Raw genomic sequence first — 17,350 nt, forward strand, 5'->3', positions numbered from 1 at the left:
TCTAAATTGTATTATATTAGTATGCTGATAGAGAGGGCTGAAATGTTAAAATTGATTAATAAATGTTTATTTTGAAATGAAATATGTTGAAAGTATCTCTTTTTATATATTATATAAAAAAAATATTTGACAGATTAAGTAATAGAATAATCGATAGCTACAGCCATACTGATAGAAACCCCCACTTCAAGGCAAGTCAAGGCAAATTTATTTGTACAGCACAACTCAATAGAACGACAATTATTTTCAGCTTCAGTGTAGAGTTTTCTAAACACTTGGTTCATAATAAATGGGTAATCTGCCATGATCTTGGCACCATAGGCTGGGTTTTCCTATTTTTTTCTCTCATCTGCTTTGCTCTGCCCTGCGCTCATTATCTCATCGTATTCACCTGTTCCTGCTGCTATTTAAGCCACTGTTTCACAGCCATTGTTGCCAGATTATTCAAGCTTCAAGTCAGACTAATTCTAGCATTCCTTGTTGTGTTAGTTCTGTCTGATCCTGACCTGTTTCTGCCCCCGGACTTCTGAGTTTTGGCCGCCCCTGTTGTGGATATCTGGTACCGGCTCAGTAACAAGCAACGGAGTTCCACTCCTCTGGACTACACTCCTTCTTCTAGGCTGAGACTTAACTTTTCCAGGTTGGTGGCTTTCATGCTCATTGTCGTTCCCTGTTTGAGTTCTGAAGTCACTGACTTGAGTCTCCATTCTTGCAGAGAATCGCCTCAGCTGGCGAGCAGCCGCTTGTTGATTCAATAAACGCCTTTTAAGGTAATAACTGTCTGTCTCGCCTGAATTCTGGATGCTACGTTCTGAGTCCTCTGACCTAATCTATTTGCATACCAATTGTTGAATATTTTTTTGCTCTTTGGGTAAAATCACTTCAAGAAGCATTTTATAAAATTTCACGCAACAAAATGAGTAATAAAAGTATGATTCATACCAGGGCTCGATGTTAACCATTGCCCGATCGCCCGGGGCAAGTAGCTTTTATTGTCGGGAGAGTACAAAATTTCATTGCATTTGCCCGCCGGGCAAGTTTAATGATCGCAAAAAAATATATTTATCACTCAAAATTACTTTAAAATCACCATCATTCGCTGAAAACGACCCACAAGCGTTGCCGGCGACATTTTTGTTGTTTTGTACACATTCTCGCGTGATTTCAAAAAGCTGCGTGATTTCAAAAAGCTGCATGATTTTCCGCCAGATGGCGTGATTTTTGTCCGGCGCGAATCAGACACATTTTTTTCGACTTGGCAATCTAAAAAACTACAACAAGGCTATTTTACCCTCCACCCATTTCACCCACCACCCAGATAACCCTAGATTAAAAATTATCTGTCAGGGATTAGGAAAATTGGCATAATTGTATGCCAGGCACACAGTGTAAATATGGCTATCATTTGGCAGTCTTCTGTACAGTGATGCAGGTCATACATTAAAAATGTTCATGAAATGTTTTTCTCTTAGACATTGGAGAGGTGCATTTAAATGTTATAGAGCTAAACATGTTAAATTGGTGACCTGTTATGTTGTTATTGTCTTGTTGCTGCTTTTATATTGTCAGGGAAAACTAATCCTGAGTCAGTTAAAAGTCAGGGAATTCTGAAATTATGTAAGACTGTGGAAACCCTCTATAAAATAACTGTATAATGATTCTCAAGAAAAGTCACATTATATTAATAGTATTATCTTGTATCAACATTTTGTGACTTAAAAATAAAAGTTATTCATTTGTGACATTGACTTCTGTCTTGTGATTTATCTTAAGTTTTTAACCTGTCAAGTTTTTTTTAGATTTTTAACATTACAATTTATATTTTTCCAAGCATACAACAGTTTAAAGCAAAGTTTAGTGTGAAAAGAATGTGCAGGAAGGGTTGAAAAGCATATTAACACGGTAATGTAGGCTTGAGTTCATTATCTGACGCATGCAGATACACAACAGGAACCTGTAAACTAAAAAAATACTGAATTACAAAAAACATTTAAAAAAACAAACATGTTTCATTGATATATATACAAGAATGAATATTAGGAACTGTATTTATCAAATATTATACTGGGCAAGTAAAAATTGTTTCTGGGCAAATGAAATGTGAAAGTCACTTGCCCAAAGGGCAAGTGGTAAAAATACTTAACGTCAACCCCTGCATACTGATACCATATTGAGTCAATATTGGTATCAGTCAGTCCCCAAATTTTTCAATTCAATTCAGTTTATTTATATAGCGCCAAATTCACAACACATGTCATCTCAAGGCACTTTACAGTTCAACCAGATCAAATTGATACAAAGTTTTCTATCTAAGGAAAACCAGTTGATTGCATTGACTCATTGACTCAAATACAATCCCCCACACTAAGCATGCTTGTAGCGACAGTGGAGAGGAAAAACTCCCTTTTAACAGGAAGAAACCTCCAGCAGAACCAGGCTCAGTGTGAGCGGCCATCTGCCGAGGCCGACTGGGGTTCAAGGAGACAGAAGCAGAGATACAAAAAGCAGCTGTAAAAGGCGGCCCCGTCCAGGAAACACACAGCCAGGCAGACGAGCTCCAAGGCAGCTCCCATGCCAGAGGACGAAGAAAGCACATCCACTCAGTCACGGTCAGAGAAACAGGACCACACTGGAAAACAGGCCGATCTCCAACATCTATAAACAAGGGTGTTGATAGAAGCAGCACAGCTGATGTTTCTTTCCAGGATGACGTCACAGCCAAACAGGAACAGACGAGGCAAAGCTACTCTGAGGAAAAGCAGAGAGAGCAGAAGGTTAGAGATTGAACTAACAGATTCTGCAGAATAGGAGAACAGAGAGAGAATGAAGCAGAATGATGAAATGGGGGTCCCTATGTCCTCCAAAAGTCTAAGCCTATAGCAGCATAACTATAGAGATAGCTCAGGATAACCTGAGCCACTCTAACTATAAGCTTTATCAAAAAGGAAAGTTTTAAGCCTAGCCTTAAAAGTAGACAGGGTGTCTGCCTCACGGACTAAAACTGGTAGTTGGTTCCACAGGAGAGGAGCCTGATAACTAAAAGATCTGCCTCCCATTCTACTTTTAGAAATTCTAGGAACCACTAGTAAACCTGCAGATTGAGAGCGAAGTGCTCTGTTAGGAACATAAGGAACAATCAGATCTCTGATATAAGATGGAGCTTGGCCATTTAAGGCTTTATATGTGAGAAGGAGGATTTTAAATTCTATTCTTGATTTAACAGGAAGCCAATGAAGAGAAGCCAGGACAGGCGAGATATGATCTCTCTTTTTAATTTTCATTAGAACTCTGGCTGCAGCATTTTGGATCAGCTGAAGGCTTTTAACTACAGTTTGTGGACTTCCTGATAGTAAAGAATTACAATAGTCCAGCCTTGAAGTAACAAATGCATGGACTAGTTTCTCAGCATCACCCCTGGACAGGATATTTCTAATTTTTGCAATGTTCCTCAGATGAAAGAAGGAAATTCTAGAAACCTCTTTGATGTGGGATTTAAATGACAGGTCCTGATCAAAAACAACACCAAGATTTTTTACTTTATTATCTGAAATCAGTTTAATCCCATCCAAATGAAGTGACTGGCTAATCAGTTTCTTTTTCAGAGACTCTGGTCCAAAGACTATAACTTCTGTTTTGTCTGCATTCAGAAGCAGAAAGTTAAGAGTCATCCAGGTTTTTATGTCTTCAAGACATGCCTGTAATCTATGTAATGGGTTAGCTTCATCTGGATTTATAGACAGATATAGCTGGGTATCATCAGCATAACAGTGGAAATTAATCCCATGCTGTCTAATAATTCTACCAATTGGGAGCATGTATAAAGTAAAGAGAATTGGTCCTAGCACTGATCCCTGTGGTACTCCACAGGTAACCTTTGAGCGTGTTGAAGATCTATCATTAACATGAACAAACTGAATTCGATCAGATAGATAAGATTTAAACCAGTCTAGTGCTGTTCCTTTAATTCCAACAAAATATTCAAGTCTTTCTAAAAGAATATTATGGTCAACTGTATCAAATGCAGCACTAAGATCCAACAGGACGAGCACAGATACAAGTCCATTATCTGAGGCCATGAGAATATCATTAGTGACTTTCACCAGAGCTGTTTCAGTGCTATGATGAGCTCTAAAGCCAGACTGAAACTCTTCAAAAAGTTCATTATGGTGGAAGTGATCGCAAACTTGTTTGGCAACTACTTTCTCAAGAATTTTGGATAAGAAAGGAAGATTGGATATAGGTCTATAATTGACCAAGTCATCTGGGTCAAGAGACGGTTTCTTAAGCAGAGGTTTAATTACAGCAACCTTAAAAGCTTTAGGTACATATCCCTGTAACAGAGATAGATTAATCACATCTAAAATGGAGGAGGAGATCAAAGGGAATACCTCCTTAAATAACCTGGTTGGAACTGGATCTAACATACAAGTTGAAGGCTTAGATGAAGACAATAATTTTGCTAATTCAGAGAGTTCAACTGGATCAAAGCAGTCTAAACCCAGTTCAGATTCCATGACTACCTCAGGTACAATCGCGGATAGAGGAGTGCTTATGATCTTATTTTTAATAAGATCAATCTTATTTATAAAGAATCCCATAAAGTCATTGCTGCTAAGAGCAGGTGGAATGGACGGTTCAACAGAGCTATGGCTCTGGGTGAGTTTGGCAACTGTATTAAAAAGAAATCTAGGATTATTCTTATTCTCCTCTATTAATGAGGAGAAGTATGCTGCTCTTGCTTTACAAAGGGTCCTCTTATACAGCAGTAAACCATTTTTCCAGACTAGGAAGGACTCTCGCAGGCCTGTGGAGCGATATTTTCTCTCCAGTTTCCTAGCATTTTGCTTCAAAGTACGCAGCTCTGCATTAAACCAAGGAGCAAGCTTTCTATTTTTAACGGTTTTCATTTTCAAAGGAGCTGCGTTGTCTAAGGCAATACGCAGAGAACTAGCAACCCCATCAACAAAATCATCAACCTGTGAAGGGGAATAAGCTAAACTTTTGCACTCTGCAGCACTGCTCAGTGACACAGAGGAGAGAGAAAGTGAAGCAGATTCTTTAAAATTTATAACTGCACTATCTGATAAAGATCTACTAAAATTGAACCTTCTTTTGGGGGAGGAGAACTCTGTTAAAGTAATCCTGAAGGTTATTAGAAAGTGGTCAGAGAGGACAGGGTTGTGAGGAAATACTGTTATTTCTTCACATTCTATGCCGTATGTCAGCACAAGATCCAAAGTATGAAGATGAGAATGCGTGGGACTATTCACATTTTGAACAAAGCCAATAGTGTCTAAGATAGCATTAAAGGCTGCTCTTAAGCTATCGCCTTCAATGTCAGCATGGATGTTAAAATCTCCCACTATGATGACCCTGTCAGTATTTAATACCAAATCAGAAAGGAACTCTGAAAACTCATCTAAAAATTCAGAGTAAGGACCTGGTGGACGATACAAAGTTACAAAAAGAAGAGGTTTTCTTGCCTTGAAATTTGGATCAGGGAAATTAAGGGTTAAATGTTCAAAAGAGTTGTAGGTATTAACTGTTTTGGGAGTAATCAGTAAGTCAGACTGGAAGATTGTTGCTACTCCTCCTCCTCGCCCAGAACTTCTGGGGATGTGAAAATTTAAATAGCTTGAAGGAGTTGCCTCATTTATGCTCACATAATCCTCTTGCTGCAGCCAGGTTTCTGTAAGGCAAAACAAGTCAATGTGATTATCACAAATCAAGTCATTAACTAGTAGACTTTTAGAGGAAAGCGATCTTATGTTAAACAGACCGCATTTAATTGTTTTAACTTTTTCCCCAATTTGAGTTATTTTGATTTTAATTAGATTATCATGATTTACTCCTTTGGGAATCTTTGCTAATTTATTAGATTTTGGTCGTGGGCAAGACACTGTCTGGATGGAGTAAAGAGTGGGTAACAGTAGAGAAGCTGCAGAGATGTGTGTTAAACTACAACTCTGCTTCCTGGTCTGCACCCTGGGTGGTCAGGGTTTTGGAGGACTAATAAATATAATAAATATAAATTACAAAGCTGTAATATTAATTTTGAATTGGAAATGAAAAGGTTGGATAATTTCATCTCTAGCAATAACCTTTTGTGGCCTTCAATCCTTCCAGTGGGTGAAAGAGACTAAGACTGTCAAGTCCAGATTGATGCTACAATATAGTTATTTATGTTATGTAAATATAACATATCATATCTGATAAAAGTAACAAACAAGTCTTCTAAAATATTCATGATCCTAAATATATTATTAGCTATAAGCCATGAAAAACAAAATTAACAGCAATAAATGTGAAATATATCAATAGTCTAGTGACTGCTGATGAATTTCCCTTTTTGAAATGAATTACTAAAACCAATGAACTTTGTAATGATATTCTTCCTTCTTTAGATCCACCAGTTATCCCTGTTTCAGCCTGCTCAGTTTATCTGTAAAGAAAAATGTTGGCTTTTCTTTTGGTACATAAACAAAACAAAAATAAACACTCAGTAACTGTAGCTCATACAAGAATAGAGCTTGTTGACGCTGGAGTAGACAGTCAGCTTTGCTTCCCTGCATTCATGGGCATTGAGTTAAAGGTTTCTGCATGAGGGCACTGCATGATTGAATGTTGTGATATGGAAACACAGGCAGGCAGCCACTGTCTTAGATGAGGCTTACACTTGACCCCACTAGCACTCAGCGCATGGCCTCTAGAAATGGCTTTCTCTTCTCTGCTAGTTTTGAGGCATTGCAAAATTAGAATAAATACATCCCTTCCTAATGCACTAGTATGTAGTATACTAATCATAATTCAAAGCTTTAATGTAAGCTTTTAAGTGCACTTGGTGGTGTAAGACATTGTGATGCTCATAAAGGCTAATCGATGGTAAATGCTATTGTCTTACCAGTATGTATTTGCTCAGCATGGACACAATTGAAGCTGTGCCTCAGTGAGGGAGCATCGCAGAGAGAATTGTAATGTGTTAAAAAAAAATCAGTATTTGGAAGACAAACATCCAACACCCACTCCTGTGTATCCACAAAACCAATAGCATTATGGGGAAAATGTTTTACAAATTGACAATTGCTTTTTAAGGTAGTTGTTGTTTGATTTCATAATTGGTATAATTTTTCACAAGTACATGAGTGTCACACCATGATGGCCTCTAGAATTCTTGTAATGCAGTGGCCCGTAGTTCAACCTTAAGATCAATAATGTATTAAAACCAAGCACTTATTGAAATACTAGATGTGGTTTTTGGTGAGTGGAGAAAGGCAAAAGAAGAAGAGAAAAAAAAAAAGAAACGAGCCAAAGAAAAGGGTTTGATTCCTTGCCATGCCTGCGTTGCGAAGTGCATTGTTTGCATGCCAGTGATTCTACTCCAAAAAATAAAAGAACAGACAAAACCTTAGTGATGTGCAAAAACTCTGGACTTAGTGTTATTGATTTGGAAGGCAGAGTGAGAGCCGCACAAAGCAGCACTTGATATTTCAAAGTGTAAAAGAACTGAAACGCAAAAAGCTACCAGGACAGAAAGTGTTCATTCTCTCTTATTTGGGTGGCAGACCGTGTGTTGATGAAGAAAATGATTCCAGACTGGTTTGCCTACACAGGTCATTATTTCCAGTGCTTGATCAGTGCATAACACTTGGCAATCTGTGGTTCCCTGCTGCTTTCTCTTACTGTTGGATCTGCCTGTTTTGACAGTGTTTGAGATAGGAACACTCTGTGAGGTGTCAGGTGAAGACTATATGTGACAGATTTGGAGGGGAAATAAAGAGAAGACAAACAGGCAGCTAAATGCCTGGGAAATGTCTCAGCGTTCAGACAGAAGGCGATAAGTGCTGTTGACGTGGACATGACAAGCTTGCAACAGTAAACCTCAGGACACGCAGTCCCACCGGAGGCCTGTGAGTGGACACAATTCTCAATGACTGCTGAGTGGGCTTAACAGCTAATAGGAGGGAATTAACAAGAAGCAAGAAGGTCCCCTTTCTCTTTTTACACAAACAAGTTCAGGTCTACCTTCTTTCGTCAATAGTTTTGCTTTTCTGTAAAAAGTTTGTTTTGCCTTCCCATCAAGCTTTTTCCATCATATTTGATTTAGACCACTTTATTACGTAACACAAGGCCTAAAAGCAAAGATTTGGATCCATTAAATAGGCTAATAACAGGAGCTCATTGGGTTTCTTCTCACAGAATGTAAACAGAGAACAAAGTTGAAAGTTTACTTTAATAGTGTTTCGTTTAGGGATTATGGAAGAGTATTTTCATGAAAGTCTGACTGAAGGAAAAGAATAAAGTTCTTCCTTTATATTTTTTACCCGAAGGGCAACCAGTACAGAGGGGATTCAACATTGCATATACTGTGGTAAACCTTTCACTATTCATAAAAGATGAATCTGTACTGCAACCGCGATCGACACCATCAGCTTATTTGTGCATGTGCAACCACAAACACATCCAGATCTCATACAAACTTTATAGCACTGAGATCACTTAGTTGTATTTTATTTCTAAAAGTACACCCAGGCACGTCATGTGAAATGTTATTAACTACTTTGCTGAAAAAAATAATTCTTTATGACATTAGGATACCATCATTCCTCTCAGAGATAAAAAGCCAAAGAAAATGATTCACAGTCTGGTTTGCAATGTCTTCCAGGAGTTGTATGGAAAATCAAAATTGGGATAAAACATTTGGATTACCAAACACAATGTTGATTTCTGCCCTTCTGGACTGCCAGATCATGAATATATATTGCATTATGAAGATGTGATGACATTTAAAGGAATCACATTTAACCCTCTCTTCTTGTGCCTCTTTCTCCTCTCCCCGCTAATGCATTTTGCAGCAAGGGATACATATTAAAAGATTCAGGGAAAAATGTCAGGCAGAGCAGACCCTCCTTGAGAGCTTGGGGTCATTTCAGACAGGATCCTGAATTCTGGAGCATGCACATTAAAACACACACATCACCTTGTCAAGCGCCCTTTATTTCCTGAAGACTTACTCGAAGCTGAGTTGAAGCTGCTGTTTCTGTAACCTCAACTATAAATCTTATCCCAACCTTTTAAAAATGATTTTAAATCAAAGTTTATTTGTTCTTGCATGTAAGGCCTCTCTCCATATTAGGAAACATGTTCACAAATAGATGTAGGTCTCTAGAAACTCTTGCATAATCATTCTCTATTTCTCAACCTCCCACCTTTGTTTCAGTTTCTCTCTAAATGTTTAGTTTTAAATACTTCATGTGAGTGTTGGAGGAAGCACAGATATACTGCTCTGGTGAGAGAAGCTTGACCAGTTGGGCGCTGTCTCCCACCTCATTACCAGATGCAAATGAAACGGGTACACATGTTTAATATTTAGTGGCAGCAGAAATGTCAGGCTAGCACGAGACAGAATTAAACAGCACTGTCAGCGCAAGTGAACTCAAGGCTTTCTCAGCTATTTCACTTCATATTGAGTTACTGTCACAATTTATCTCACAGCGGTGGAATGTCTGGTGTGAAAATCTTCTGTGATATCTTTAAGGATGGAAGGAGAATCAAAAAAGAAATGTAAAGCGTATTGCTCAGATTAGGTATTATGTTTATTTCCAAGTGAGGTGACAGAGCTTTATTGTCTTAACAAGGCCCTACTGTTCGTTATAGTTCTTTTTCTTTGTGTTTCTTAGATTGTCACCACAACATATTTTGCATTGTATAGCCTTTTAAATGCACACAAAGATAGCAAACTATCAAAGTATGCAATTTCTGTAGGTGAAGTGCTGTAACATGCACGCTTAACTGCTGAGGCACACTCGGTTTGATTTAACAAAGGAGTGGTACCATTTATAGGTGTTTCTAGACCATTCTGCAGTACCCTTGTGAAACTGACCCTGACTCCTTAAGGCCTGTGTTGAAGACATAATATGAAGTCATTTTTTGTGTTTGTATGTGTCGGTACAGAAACAATAACTAACAGGTCCCTTGGACAGATTTCATTTTTTAACATTTAAAGATTCACTTCCAAGTTCATTTAAAAATTAAAGTGTTGCCCTTTTAGTTTTGGTCATACTGAGTTTCGATCATACTGAGATAGATGCTTAATTTACTAGATAAGAAGTCTGCAACCTTCAGCCTCAGATCCAAATGTGGACTATCAGCTTTTTGGTTCACTTAATAAATTAGATGATGGCATATTTTTGGTTGATTCTTTTGGTTCTGTATAATGATTGAAAAACACTGCCCTCCCAACCTGACCAAATCGAAAGATTTGGTCCAGAACTGGTTCCACTTATCTTGAACTAAAAACTTCTGAGTTCCAGATAAAAATCTTAGCTTGATATAAAAAAAAAAGTGAATTGTGGAAAGTTTTTCACTAAAACCCAACCACAAACTCATGAATGTGTTGTGATTCTGCCCTGTCTTGGCTTTTTGGTTCTGTTTAAGTTTGATATAATTGTTTTCATTTACATTTTGTGTCATTTTAGTTGTTTTCTGGTTGTATTTTAGATCTCATGTATTTCTTGTCTACTCTCTGTTGCCCCCCCATGTGCAAGTCTCCTCTCCCCTAGCTCCCTTCTAGCTCCTTCTGTCCACACCTGCCCCCAATTAATTGATTACTCCATTGTTTGCTCTGTTTGGCATATATACTACCTCCTCTGCAGTTACTGGTTGCTGAGTTCTCTTCATTCCCTCCCTAACCTACAGAATGTGTTCTCTTTCGTTCTGGTCCCTGTTTTACTTAATTTTTTTCTTCTGGTATTATATTTCTGTTTCCACCATTCCTTATTAAATCTCTAAGAAACCACCCCAGTTTCTGTGCCTGCATTTTGGTCCTCTACAAACCTTCACTCAACCTGACAGTATGACTACTGCATGGTAGTGATGGTGACGGTGGCCATTTTAATAACAGTTTTTACAGTTTTTGGTTTTAATCTGATTGGAAGTTATGTGTCCAACCAATCTTTTGGTTAACCATTTAATCCCATAGGGTCTTATGAGCAAATTCCACCTGAAATTACATATTTGAATTAAATGAAATACAGCTCCCATACTATAGATTGGAAATACAATTGTTTGTATTTGTATCACAGAAGGGCTTTGAGGAATATTTTTCAGATGGAACCACTATTTTAAATGTCACCAAGTCTGATTTATAGGTGATTAAACAAAGAAAAAATTAAAAATATTCAGTCTTGCCAAAATCTTTTCCAAAATAAACTTTGCAAAACACAATGAAAACCCATTTGAAACTCTCAATGACCCCTCAGACTTTCATATTACTCCTTAGTGTTTATAAGCCTAACCTCTAATGGATGTGGTAGGTTCAAGGGATGTGATGATAAAAATCAAAAAGCACTGGCAATCTGAATGCTCATGTTGTATTTCGTTTGACTTTCATTTTCATCCAGGCTATGACTACTCATTCATAAAGACTCTTTAGAACAACCATCCCTGCTCCACAGAAATTGTAAATGGTTCTGCTTTCTTTTACGTTTCATTGTCTTGCTATGATGTAATCATATTCCTGTTCTGACTCTTGAAGGAGGCACTCACATTTCCTGCTGCTCTGCAACTCCCTGATCTGTCCATGCTTTGCTGTGTCTTGTCTTTTATAAGCCCTCTCTTCATATCACACAAACTCAAACAATGTATCTGGTCAGCTGGTATCTCAATGTAATTGATAAAATTTTCTCAACTGGAAGACAGGAAAAAGGGGACCTGTCCTGCTGGGGCATACTTTGTGGTATACACCATGGACTCCTGGAAGGCTTGGAGGATGGTGTGTTTTACAATGCTGCCAGTGGAGGATATCGAAGATGTATGGGTTTTTGGTTTTATGATACTCGGATTTCTCCTGTTTGGAGTTGGAGGATACCTGATGTATCTACAAATACAGAGGACGTCGGCGGCAATTTGGGCATTGATCAGTCTGTCGGCAGCGGTTGACACCCTCACAAAGGCTGTGAAGGAACAAGCTTGGGAGATTAGCCGTATGTTGGGTGCGACTGAACGCAGACTGGCTGTTCAAAAACAAATTTTGCCACCGTCATCCACCACTTCTGTCTGTGTTGATTAATCCGTGTTGATTCGCAATGACTCATGGGAAATGGAGGAGCCTAGGACACTTCCGATCCTGCAATGTAGCCTGCTGGCATGTATGCTCCAGCGCCCAGTATTAGACGTAGACTTAGACAGATTTACTTTGTCATTTTGTATAGACAAGTGTAAACAAAAAGAAATTTCATTTAGAACAGCTCTTTAGACAATTTAATTTTTCCATCCATATGAGTTAATGTAATTTATCCTGGAGTGGAGGAAGAGTCAATTTTGTTATTCTTTTATAAAAGAATAATAACAATCTAAAAAAAGAGCACCCTTTCCTTTATAAATGAGAAGCGGGGCAAAAATGATGGTGACCAGTCATTCTCAGACTAGAGAGGAATGGGACCTTGGAAAGAAGAAGAAAGAGCCTGATTTTTTCAATAATGGTAAGCATTATTGAGCTGTTTTATTGTACGAGTGCCTGATAACGGAAAAAGTTTTGTCGTGGACAGGCAGTCAATGAACTCCCACTGCCTTCTAAAAAACTCAAAGCATTTCATTATTCCAAGGTGAAAGCTTTGAAACAGCATTTTAAATGTTACCCCGCTGTTCAAGATCATGAAAACCTTTAATTTCATGCAAATGAACAGCAAGGAGCATGGAGCTTAATGTAAACGAAAGCTTCTTTTGTACTGCTGAAGGAGTGAGCCAGAGCGGGAGACCAGGAAGAAAATTCCCAAGGATTCTTTAATTGCTATCTGAAATTATGTAAATCCCTCTTCTAGGCTGAGTGCAATTATCCAGTGCCTCTTGCTGCCAGCTTTACTAATGTCTAACAAAATATCGGTGGCTGACATTTAGACGTGGTAATGCAAATGAGAATTAATTTTTCTTCCAAGACAAAGGGCAGCCGAAAGATCACACCATTTTATAGAATAAAGGCTGAAAAAAGTCACTTTTGCATGACGACAAAAATTGTAGATTAAATAGCAAAGTGTTGAAGCCTATTTTATATCTAAGCTGCAATCAGAAATACTATGACTTCTTTCTGTTTTGGGAGAAAAATCTATTTCTATTCCAGCAGAGAAGATGCTGCAGACATTCATTTAGCTTTAAAATTAATTGCTCTGTGCTTCTCATTTTTAGTAATGATGCGGGGGAACCCTCCCTGTTCTTCATTGTTAGAACACCCCCCTGCCATGGCTGTGATGTCGTACTGTTCGGGTCACATTTTCCCATTTATCTCCCCAGGTACAGAGATGGATGTAGGCCAACCACTGCAGCCTGGTGAGGCTCCCCTGTGTGCAGCTCAGAACACCTGCCCCGCTGCGCATTGGCACCCCTAGTCTTTACCAGGCCAAGGAGGAGCATCTTCTCTCCACCATGCTTTCACAAGGCCACCGCCCCCTGGGACCAAATGGGGGAAAATGAGACGAGGGGGGGCCCTGTTTTTCGCGGGGAGATCTGCCACCCAAAACAACATTCCTTAACCAGAAATCAAATTACAAGCTGCTGACACGGAGGAAAACTGCCTATTAATATTTTAGTATGGTTACTGAGTGCATGACACCCCCGGTAGGGAGCACTCACATCCAAGACAAAAAGCATAGTGATGCACCAACAAGTGCCTGACTCTGTATTGCTACATGATTCTATTCCTAACAAACCTAGAATTGAATTTTACAAATTATTAAGTTAAATAAAATCCCAAATCTCCTTATATGTGTTGAATTATTTTCTTGTCCTTGCTAGACTTGCACATTAGAGGTTTACATACTGTACACTGTATAAAAAAGAATGCTTTTTCATCAGACTTTTAGGCCAGTTAAAATGATCACAATCTTGTATATAGTATTTGCTACTTTTAAAATAAAAGCAAAGATTTTTAAAAATACATTCATATCCAGAACCTCATATTTCTTATTATTTTGTAGGGCAGCCTTTCAATATCCAGGACTCGAATAAGTGCTTTGGGTTCTCCTACCACAACCATCTCACAGCAGTTAGTTGAAATGTTGGTCCATTTCCTCATGAAAGACTTGTGTAACTGAGCCAGATTTGTTGGCTGGATGGCCCAGAAAATATATTACAGCTTTATTCACAAATATTCCAAAGGATGTGACAGTAACTTTAAACATCAGCTGTGTTTTTCTTCAGGCTTCATTGTACTCAATCCCAAACATCATTGGTAAGTTATTGAGATACTGTAAATTTACATTGCATCTGGAAATGCACCAGTCCAATTTCAGCAAAATAATCCTGCATTACAGTACAGATTGTAGTCATTTGAAATTTTCTTCTCTTTCCAACAAAATGATGGCAAATGTTATTATTGCCAAAATTCAGGACATGTTTTTACAAAACACTTTTTTTGTGCATATTTTGAATTATAAACTGCATTTAATTTATTCTAATTGACACTTTTTCTTCACTCATCTGCCTTTTTTCCAATGTTGGTAGAAGACTTGTTTTATTTTATGACGAATGAGAGATTGTTAGATGTTTTTGTAGGTTTTCTATTTTTTTTTAGAACCATTACCATGGTTATTAACCATTCTTGTCTGCACTTTGGTCCTACTCCAACCTAACACATTGACACTCTTATGAGTCATTTGCTCCAGTCATGGAGTAAAAAAACAATGTGTGCATTTTGCACCAAAGCATTTTTCAGTTAGTGACTGTTTCTTCTAAACAGCTTGATCGCTGCACATTCCATTGGTGTTTATACATAAAGTTGTCTTGAAGGATAAACCAGCACTTTCGCAGGTTGCTTTAGGTTGCTACGTTGTGTCACCAATTGAAATAGGTTTGTTTGAAGTGTTGCTTTAGAATACATCCACAGGAGTGCCTCAGTTTATGTTGTGAATTATTATTATTATGTTGTGAAGGCCAAGGCGTCGTCATCCTCTTGGATTACACAATGCTTTTAAAGGTAACATTAGTTTAGTGTAAAGTTAGAACTTAGGGGAAAATAAATGAAAAACATATTCCTTTTTATATATGTGTTAAATAAGTAAATTAAATAAATAATTCACATTAATTAATATACATCACAATCGTACAAATAAATTGTGAAAACCTGTGCGTTTGAAGAGTAACATTTAAATGAATTTTAAGAGTTAACACTAAGAATTGTTGAAGTCAAATAATTTTTCACAGGTTTACATTACATATATTTGTATCAAAGCTTTAAAGATGGGCCTAAAACATGTCCAACTTTAGATTTGATGATCTACTGAAATTGTAAATCCCATTTTTGCCAGAGAAAAAGTAAACAATGTCTTCTTCCAACGCTTACTAACTATTTTGGGCCGTAAAGTACACTATATTGCCAAAAGTATTTGCTCACCCATCCAAATTATTGGAATCAGGTGTTCCAATCACTTCCATGGCCACAGGTGTATAAATTCAAGCACCTAGGCATGCAGACTGTTTTTACAAACATTTGTGAAAGAATGGGTCGCTCTCAGGAGCTCAGTGAATTCCAGCGTGGAACTGTGATAGGATGCCACCTGTGCAACAAATCCAGTCGTGAAATTTCCTCGCTCCTAAATATTCCACAGTCAACTGTCAGCTGTATTATAAGAAAATGGAAGTGTTTGGGAACGACAGCAACTCAGCCACGAAGTGGTAGGCCACGTAAACTGACGGAGCGGGGTCAGCGGATGCTGACGCGCATAGTGCGAAGAGGTCGCCAACTTTCTGCAGAGTCAATCACTACAGACCTCCAAACTTCATGTGGCCTTCAGATTAGCTCAAGAACAGTGCGCAGAGAGCTTCATGGAATGGGTTTCCATGGTCGAGCAGCTGCATCCAAGCCATACATCACCAAGTGCAATGCAAAGCGTCGGATGCGGTGGTGTAAAGCACGCCGCCACTGGACTCTAGAGCAGTGGAGACGCGTTCTCTGGAGTGACGAATCGCGCTTCTCCATCTGGCAATCTGATGGACGGGTCTGGGTTTGGCGGTTGCCAGGAGAACGGTACTTGTCTGACTGCATTGTGCCAAGTGTAAAGTTTGGTGGAGGGGGGATTATGGTGTGAGGTTGTTTTTCAGGAGCTGGGCTTGGCCCCTTAGTTCCAGTGAAAGGAACTCTGAATGCTTCAGCATACCAAGACATTTTGGACAATTCCATGCTCCCAACTTTGTGGGAACAGTTTGGAGCTGGCCCCTTCCTCTTCCAACATGACTGTGCACCAGTGCACAAAGCAAGGTCCATAAAGACATGGATGACAGAGTCTGGTGTGGATGAACTTGACTGGCCTGCACAGAGTCCTGACCTCAACCCGATAGAACACCTTTGGGATGAATTAGAGCGGAGACTGAGAGCCAGGCCTTCTCGTCCAACATCAGTGTGCGACCTCACAAATGCGCTTCTGGAAGAATGGTCAAAAATTCCCATAAACACACTCCTAAACCTTGTGGACAGCCTTCCCAGAAGAGTTGAAGCTGTTCTAGCTGCAAAGGGTGGACCGACGTCATATTGAACCCTATGGATTAGGAACGGGATGTCACTTAAGCTCATATGTGAGTCAAGGCAGGTGAGCAAATACTTTTGGCAATATAGTGTATATTAATGTGCATAATTGTCGTGGATTTTTTTTAAGTGCAGTGCTTTTAGAAAATGTAAATAAGTTGATGGAAAAATCGGACCTAATTTGAAATCAAGTCCTATTCACAACCCAATGCAACAACGTCCAAGTCATTTGGTTATTTAATGTCAACTAGTACAAACTGCTTTATCCAGGAAAAGCATTGAAAAATAGATCAATTTGCTGAATTTGTAGCAATAACATTAGCATTTTTTTTTTTGGTCGAACAGATTTATGACAATAATAAAAAAAAATCTAATTCTAGATGATTAACAACTAAGTGTGATAAAAAAAAAAAAATTAAAAACTTGCATTCAGTGTTTTATTGAGTGTATATTCCCTATGTATTCTATATTCAAATGTTAAAGGGAAAGCAACATAACTACATACATGTAGAATTAACTGGAATGGCTTTAAACAGAATTATAACTGCAAAGTTGTTTTTTTCAGCTGACCGTCTCATATGGTTGGTAGTCTCAGCAAAGATCCCCAGTCTACGCTTTCCACAGGTGCCTCAAACAGCTCCTACAGGGGCAGCCCAAGATGTTCCAGGGTCAGCCAACAGATATTGGCTGCTCCCAAATAGTCTGAATTAGTAAAGACCCTTCAAGCCAAAGCAGAAGTTGGTCAGTCGCTCCATGAAGTGCTTTCCTAATAGTTCAATAGTTCATTCAACATAGGGAAACCCCAATCTTCCTGTCTTTCTCATAGGAGTTATACGACCG

At 38.6% G+C, this 17,350-nt stretch overlaps 1 long non-coding RNA gene across 1 annotated transcript; it reads left to right on the forward strand.

Moving 5' to 3' along the window:
- The first annotated feature begins 521 nt into the window (after window positions 1–521).
- Window positions 522–13,654, forward strand: LOC119785138. The gene is made up of 3 exons (XR_005281015.1): window positions 522–640; window positions 716–770; window positions 13,285–13,654. It is a non-coding gene; the product is annotated as an uncharacterized LOC119785138 (long non-coding RNA).
- The last annotated feature ends 3,696 nt before the right edge of the window (window positions 13,655–17,350 follow it).

This window comes from Cyprinodon tularosa, unplaced genomic scaffold (genome assembly GCF_016077235.1).
Source record: "Cyprinodon tularosa strain WSP-4 unplaced genomic scaffold, ASM1607723v1 ctg240, whole genome shotgun sequence".
NCBI lineage: Eukaryota > Metazoa > Chordata > Actinopteri > Cyprinodontiformes > Cyprinodontidae > Cyprinodon > Cyprinodon tularosa.